We start from the raw sequence: 8,306 nt of genomic DNA on the forward strand, positions 1-8,306 counted from the left end.
AAAATATTTTTTCTAAGCACAAATTCATCGACAGGGTTTGACATTTATCCTTCAAATGCAATGTGAAATTGGCATTACTGCTGTTTCCAAATTTTGACTTTTTAAATTAAGATTGCTTGCCATAATGTGTTCCCTCAATAGTCAGTAAAGCAAACCACATTTTTATAACAAGATTGCAATATTTAGTTTACATTGGTTCTCATTGATAGGGAAGCAGATATTAGATGATTTCTGGCCTTCAATATTTTCTTCTAAATTTAAACATTAAAACTTTACCACCAAATTTTTGCTGCTTTTATTTTCTGAGTGATAATATTTATTGAACATTGTCTAGTACAGAACATTATTCAAATATTCTAGCCAAGATACATGCCCTAAATGTTTGTTTTAAGATACGATGGTTTCTATATTATAAATAATTCCACTCACAACAAATATTGAAAAATGGCCCCTTATGACAACTTTTTATTTTTGTCCTCTAACTTTATAAACTTTAGGAAGGCATACAGAAAAAGATATGGTAGAAAAGATAAGAAAATATCCTAAATGCAATTGAATTTTAAAATATTACAAAGAAAAAGGTAACCATACTGGTTGGAGGGTGTTTTAGATAAATGGTAGCAATAGATAATCCAAAAAAGGGCACATTCGATGATAATTCATGCTGCCCTAAACTTTTCCTGGGATAAAGCTTACAAGCTAATGGCAACCAATATTTACCTCGTGCTGCCCTTTCCTTTTCAATGAATAAACGGATCACACATATTGCTCCACATCCTTTGTAGATCCACTTGGCGTTACATCAAAGAGCACCCTAAAGACCAAAAACAGGCATATGTGGATGATATTAATAAACATAACTTGCTGGGTATTTTGAATTTCAATGTTTCTGCAGTTTTGCATTAATCCCCACTCAGAATTTAGTGGACATTCGCATTTTTTTTCTAATTTTATAGAATTGACAACATCTGCTACAGTTTGGAAAGATAGAAAACAAAGAACAGGGAGGTTTTTTTGGCTTCTACACACCTCTTATTTGACGAAGGGCTCAATCTCTTTATTTTTTAGTTTAATTTCACCCAATTCCATATGCTTGTGGAATGCATATTATAATAAGGCTGCATCTGTTGACCAGTTACAGCTGTGTCCGTGATGGTACTTGCTCGTAATCAGTCCTCTCTCTGTTCTGCGGTGGTATGTCTCAGAAGGAAAACTGAGAACCATATGAGCTATACCTTTGTTTGACTCACGCTGTTCTGCAAAATGATTAGTCATCATCCCAGCAGTGGCTTGGTTTCTCTAAGTCTTATTTGGAAGCTGCCAAGGTGTAGTCAGATGCAAACACCGTGATACGGACACATTTAAACACAGGAGACAGGCAGCATGGCAGCAGCAACTGAACATTTTTATCTCAAGCCCTAGACAGCAAGGCAGCAGAACAGAGCAGTTTAACTTAGGGGGACAGCAATGAAAAGTGTGGCAGTACATGAGAGCACATGCTGTAACAGGCTGACTGACAGCATTTGGCTTGTATCAGAAGACACACTCAAAAGCAAAGCAAAGACAGAAAATAAGCTTCTAATTTCCTTCCTTGAAATTAGGTCCAGCTTCTGACTACTGTTCTGTGTTGGTTGGGGTTTTGAATACATAAAAGCAGACAGGCTTTAATTCATATCTGGTAATGGGTTTTTCTTTTTTTAAAACTTCTTCAGTGTGCATGCTTCTTTCAGTTCAGCTGGAAAAAATTATTTCTGTTTCTCAAATGACAGGTTTCATGATTCCTATATAAACCTACCTTCATTCATTCATTCACTCATCCATTCATTCATTCATTCATTCATACATACATTCCTACAAAAGTACCTACTATGGACCAGGCCCTCTTTCGTTGCTGGGGGTATATCCCTGAGCAAAACAGATAGGAGTTCCTTACATCCTGGAGCTTACATATCAAAGCGTGGTGACGAAAATAAATCTGCATAAAATATATAATGGACTAGACGGTATGCAGGCCATGCAGCAAAATAAAATAGGAAATGATATAGGAAAAGCCAAATTGAGTTTAGGGGAGAGTCACACTTTTAAATAAAGTGTTAATGGCAGATGAGCTTGTAGCAGTAAGGGAACCAGGCTGTGTGGTTGTGAGACTGTGTGTGTGAGCGAATGTTGGAAAAGACCACGTTCCAGATGAAAGGGCCATGGCAAAGACACTGAGTTTCATTAAGCATATTCTCTGTGTTCTTAGGTTACTCCTAACCAATGACAATCTGAGATTTGCTCCGTTTCCTGCTTTTCTTTCTCCCTCCTTTTATTAATTTCTTTATGTAACAAGCATTTATTGAACATCTATTATGTGCACTGTAACAGTCACTGAAATAATGAAACTGAATAAAATGCAATCTCTCAGAGGATTCACAGTTTAAAGGAATATCCAGATAAATACCTTGATTAGTTTGTTCTTGCTTAAAGCTTTCATATAATTTGTTTCCTACCTTATTTTGAGATAATCATATATTTTCTTCCTGCCACTCAGCATTCCTGAAAATACCTGAAATCTGGGAAAGACATTCTGGTCACTTAATTATTTTGACATGCTTAATTATCTGGAAGCCTCCTGACTACAAGATGGAGGTTAGGTCACTCTAAGGTTGTTAGACAACATAGGGAAAATCCAAAGCTTTTTGTATATGGCTCTAGTTCCAGCTTCTGCTAAATTTGCTGAGCCACGTGGGTCATTTTTCCATCCCCAATCTCTTGCCCCCACCCCCATTCTGCCTCTCTCTGCTCCCAAGGCACTCAGGCCTTGTAGGCTAGTCTCTGTTTGTTCCTCCTCCCCTCTTCACCCTGGTTTTGCTGCCAGGAACTCGAATTCCTCTCACTCCACTAAGCAGAGCGTTCAGCTCCTTCTGTTTGCTATTCCCAAGCTCAGCTCCAAGGCCTTATTTTGCATATCCAAGAGCTATGTAGGTTCTTAGCTAAAATAAAATGGCCTTCAACTACGTTCCTTTGTAAGGCCCCCTGAAAGGAAATTTTAATTTCAAATAAAACATTTTTTCTTTATAATAGAAAGTAACATTAATTCAGAGGTTGTTATACAATATCAGTAAATTCCCTTCTCCCTGTGTATTTGCTGATCTTTTATCAACAAGTTCACAGCTGTTAACAACACGGGCAAACCTTTTGAGTCAGCCTTGCCTACAGCCTTGGCACCCTTTGACGTTCTCCTTGCTGCAGTCCCCTGGGATGGTTATATTTCCCACTCTGCTGGGATCATTGCTGCTCTATGACTGCCTCAGCCGTGATTCACTATATTTACTTTGAATTGTGCAACTTTACCTACGATTGAACCTCAGAGATCACTCAGGTATGGCTCAGTGGCCTTTACAGCCAGTGACACCTCAATCTTTCTCTGAGTCCTCCTTTCCACCTCAAACCAGTGCTGTATCCCCTGTCCATGTCCTATACCACACAGGCCTTCTGCTGTCGGTTTGCTCCTAACTGATCTGCTCCACCATTTCTGCAATGTCTCTTCAAGGTAGAAATCTGGTGCTAGTGAAAAGAACAAGAACTCGGAAAACTGAACAGGATCTTAATACTTAACTAAGACAAATGTGCAACAAATCAGAATGCAAAACAAAAAAAAAAGGTGAAGAAGGAGGAGAAGGAGGAGGAGGAGGAGGAGGAAGAGGGGGAGGAGGAGGAGAAAGAGGAACGATCTTTCCTGTTTTCTTATGGCTTTATGACGAGGAATAACTAAAAACTTCGCTCTACTTAAATTCAGGACTCCTCCATCCAGGGGCATTGTGATTGGGTCAAGGTTAAAGGGAATATGTCTGTGAATATGCTAGAGAGAAAAGAAGAGAGATTTTTCTCACAGGATTCTCACTGCATGAGATATGAACTACAGTCGCAAATCGGAAACTGTTTGCACAATCGGAACTTTAATGTATGAGGCCCAAACAGATGCAGAAATGACATAGGAGTTAAGAAGAAAATACTTAAGCAGATAGTGAGGGTACGGGAGTCTTTGGTAAGGTTTTCTTTTTAATGAAAAGCAACCCCCAAATCATTTTCTAACAAGGAGCAGCCTGTAGAATCGATCTGCAGACACACACAAGCAGGCTGAAAGCTTGCACGGGTGAATGCCAGCAGGACAAAGCAACCTGGGACTAGGCATGTTCAAAATGGCGGCTCCACCTTCCCTCCTCTTTGACAGCCAGGTGTAGAGTAAGGAGCAGACAAGATGGTGCAGGTCAAGTAGAAAGCCCATCTGCATAACAAGATTAGGTTGGGGTGGCCAGCCTTCTCTAGTGCGTGCTATGTAAATGTCACAGCTCATTGAACCAATCTCTGGGCCCTACCTAAATCAGACACCACCTCCTCAAGCCCGCCTATAAAATCCAGCAAACTCCCTGCCAGCTGGTCTTTTGCTTTTGGAAGCCCCTCTCTCTCACTAGAGAGAGAGTGAGCTATTCTCCTTTATTTTTCTTCTGCCTATTAAGCCTCCACTCCTAAACTCCCTGTGTGTGTCCAATGTCCTAAATTTTCTTGGCGTGAGATGACGAACCCCAGGTATTTACCCCAGACATTGACGCTGCTGCTATTTGAGCTTCCACATGCTCTAGTCCCTTGGTAAAATAGTTTCAGCTAATTTTTCCTTACAAATCTTGTGTATTTTGTGAGTAGAATTCAATAGTAGGCTCTCACATGCTATTCATTTCAAATCTCCCTCCTTTAAGCATCCCACACCGACCCCTCACCACCACCATCACTGCTGCTGCCAGCACTTCAGTTGCCTTCCAGATTGCTTATGCAGGGTCCTAGACAGTCTCAGAAGTGAGAACAGAGAAGAGCTGTCACATTCAAGACCTACTGAGTTCCCAAGGGCTAATCATTGCTGTCCTCTTTCTTAAACCTGTGCCTCAAGGACGATGGCAAAGGGGAAGAGAGAGGGTGTGAGGGAGCAGAACGTGCTGACAGTCATGTCTCTCCTACAGCATGCTTTCATCAGCAGATGTCTGTTGATACCTAAGGAAACCTAGGCAGTTATGAGTCCTACCCCAAAGAGCAGAGAAGTCACGTCCTCAGCCCACCAGAGGTGATAGTTTATTTCTCGTCTGGGAACCTGAACTCTTGCTCTGCTGCTTAATGTCAGAACACCTGGCTGTCTTCTCCTGTCTTCCAACCTGCAAGTCAGAAGAACTTTTTCCCTCTTCTTCCTCTTCCTTTTTTGTTCTTTCTCTTCTTGCCCTTTTTTCCTGCTCCTCCTCGTTCTTCTTTATTTCTCTCCTCCAAGAATCATTTACACAGGATAAAAGTGTTTTTGCTCTTCCTACCTTGGTGTGCTGTCCATGTTTTTTGCATGTCATGCTAGCATAAGGGTACTTCATGAGCCCTCTGTGTTCAGATTATTTCTGGAATTTCCCCAAAATCTCATAGCCTTTTTGTCTTTGGGATTTTTCCTACTTCATACAAATGTGCAAATTTGAGCAAAAATTTTCCTAATATCCCAGAACTTGGAAGGAACTGCTGTTCAAAACTTAGCTTATTAAAAAAAAAAAAAGACAGCAAGTAGAGAATAACAGCAAATAGTAATTAGAAAACTCCCTTTCGGGTTGGTTAAGGATTGGGAAAAAAAAAAAAACACTTGTCCCCTGTAAACATCACTGAAGAAGTTTATTTACTTCTAAACCAGACTATATAAGCTATAAGCAAACAATTGGAATTGGGAGGAAGGGATCTATAGAATTGGAAACTGTCAGTCTGTTTGAGAATGCTGTGACTTTTCCCTTTGCTCCCTGAATAAGGAAGGATAGAGGCATGTTTCTTTTCACTCAGAGCCATTTGAAGAGTCTTTTGAGGGAATCATTCTTATAGACTGAAGGGGCAGGAAAAAGGGAAATGGACATTTCACTTTCTGGTTTAATGTCTCCTTAAGCAATAGACGAATTAATCTGCCCCGTACTTCAAATAGAAGGATGAAAATTTGAAGAAAGAAGGCAGGGGGAGGAGCAGCATTAGATCTCTCCACTTAATATGACAATGTTGATTGAGTTTACTATGAATCAGGTGGGCAGAGCAAGTTTATCAACCAAGATTCCTCCCAAATAGTGTGGAAACTAAGCCAGAAGAAAAAACAGCACAGGGGATCATAAGTTGCACTACTGATGCTGGGGCCAAAGTAGGTTTTAGAGGGGTCAACTCAGAGTGGATGTTCTGGATCCTACTTCTGGCAGGCATCTTATGGCAGTGAGGATCAATAGTACTGATAGCAGTGGCAGAGAGGAGATGCCACTTTTTTTTTTTTTTTTTTTGCACTTGGCAATGGAAATTAGGTCAAGTTCTTTAAAAAATATTATTAATTCTGTGATTTCCTGATCAGTTTGCAAAGAAGTAAACAAACTCTTAAGAGTGGGATGATGAACTAAGAGTTTGACTAATGGAGAAATAGGAAGTCAAATTACATTTAGAGAAATAAAGGAATATGATTCTAAACATATCCCCAACATAAGTGAAATCTTTATACCTCTTAGTATACATTACAAAATAGATGACTCTAGATTCATTTATGTTATAGACATAAACCAGGCAGTATCATCTTTTGTGTGCCTTTGTCCCTTTCTCTAGCAGAGATCATAAGTTGATAGCCCTGTGGGCTCTATTTAGCCCACATATATATATAGATATTATATATGTATATATAGATATTTGGTTTGGTTTGGTTTCAGTTTACAAGCTAATCAAAACATTTTACAAAATTAATTTTTATAATACTTGAAGGAGAAGGGTATCTTCCCATCTGAACCTGCACCCTCAGGCAGCTACCAGCAGGGCATTTGCTTTGCATCATCACACATAGACTGCTGAGTTTGCAGAGTACACCTTATAGGAGCAAGTGAGGTTTAGGAAAGAAGAGAAATGTCAGAAGACAATCCTGTACCACATACATCTTCCCAAGTGCTACCCTTATTATGAAATGAAGGCATCAGGGAAATATGTGTGTGAGTAGAGAAAAATCCAAGAACTACTATATGCTTCATTTAAAAAAAAGAGGCTATGAAAGAAATACTGAGAACCTGTTCTATTCTGCCTTGAACTTTGTGACTCTTCAGAAGAAATGGGTCAACAGAACATTGAAGCATGAAGGTTGGTTCCTAGAGTCCTAATGAAACTTCAAAAGGATGTCATGCATTCAGCCATACAGAGAAGCATCTTTTAGGAGCTAGCATGTCAGTATATTCAGCCCGCTTAGCTTTTTCCGCTTCGTCTCTGGTGTCTGTTTCCACACCATGGCTGTCACACCAAGGCCGATTACTGGAAGGGAGGGGCCCTTTCCCGCTATCCTGCCACTGAGAGGAAAGGAATCCACAGTCCTATTGACAAGGAAAGTTATGCCCTGGCTCCCTTGGGGGATTGGAACAGTATGAATTAATTTTTTTACAGGCATATTAATAAACATGGTAATTAGGTTCTCCGCAGTACTGATAAAATATTCAACTTTCGTAAATTTGGAACAATTTACCAACTTGCAGACACTCTAGTGAGTTGTTAAAAAAAAGAGCAAAATAATCCCCTTATTTCATTAGGCAATCTTGATAGCTTAGAAGTAATTGAATATCTCATTGACCTTTATTACGGAAGACAGGTTGAATGTTTCTAGACATTTAAGGCACGTATATAAACATAACAAGACAAATAAAATGATATTTCTATTTTATTATCTTATTCTTTATTATGAATCTTTTATTTAATTGATATCAAACTATGTGTTAATGAATGATATAAAGGACATGATGACATTCTTTATCTTTGTGTTCTGGTCCAGATAATATCGCCTAAAATTTAAGGCAATTTAAGATTATTTTACTCTTCTGAAAAGAAAGATATTCAATGATTTTGTTCTTAGAAATAAATTGTGCTCTTCTTTCACAAAAGATCAGAGTTTTCTAGGAGATATCTAATAATCCTAGGCATATGGAGCATTGACATTAAGAAACAAGATATGAAGCTATTCTTTCTGTAACAATTATCTTATTGTTTTTTTAAATACCCTCAAAATGCATAAGAGATCTGAAACTTCACTTACTAGTTTCCCACTAGCAAAACAAACAACGAAAGTTAGCATGAGGTCATTGATCAAAATCTAATTCAAAGTTATATATCTTGCTTAGCATGTGTATAGTACCTAAGAAAAAATAACCCACTAAGGTGTAGTAGAAACTCTATCTGATTCTGTCTCTCAGGTTGGCATTAAAACAGTTACTTTGTTAGAGTTGTCTATCACACAAAAACAGTAATGGCCTAAA

The sequence above is a fragment of the Pongo pygmaeus genome, chromosome 5 (genome assembly GCF_028885625.2).
Source record: "Pongo pygmaeus isolate AG05252 chromosome 5, NHGRI_mPonPyg2-v2.0_pri, whole genome shotgun sequence".
Taxonomy (NCBI): Eukaryota; Metazoa; Chordata; class Mammalia; order Primates; family Hominidae; genus Pongo; species Pongo pygmaeus.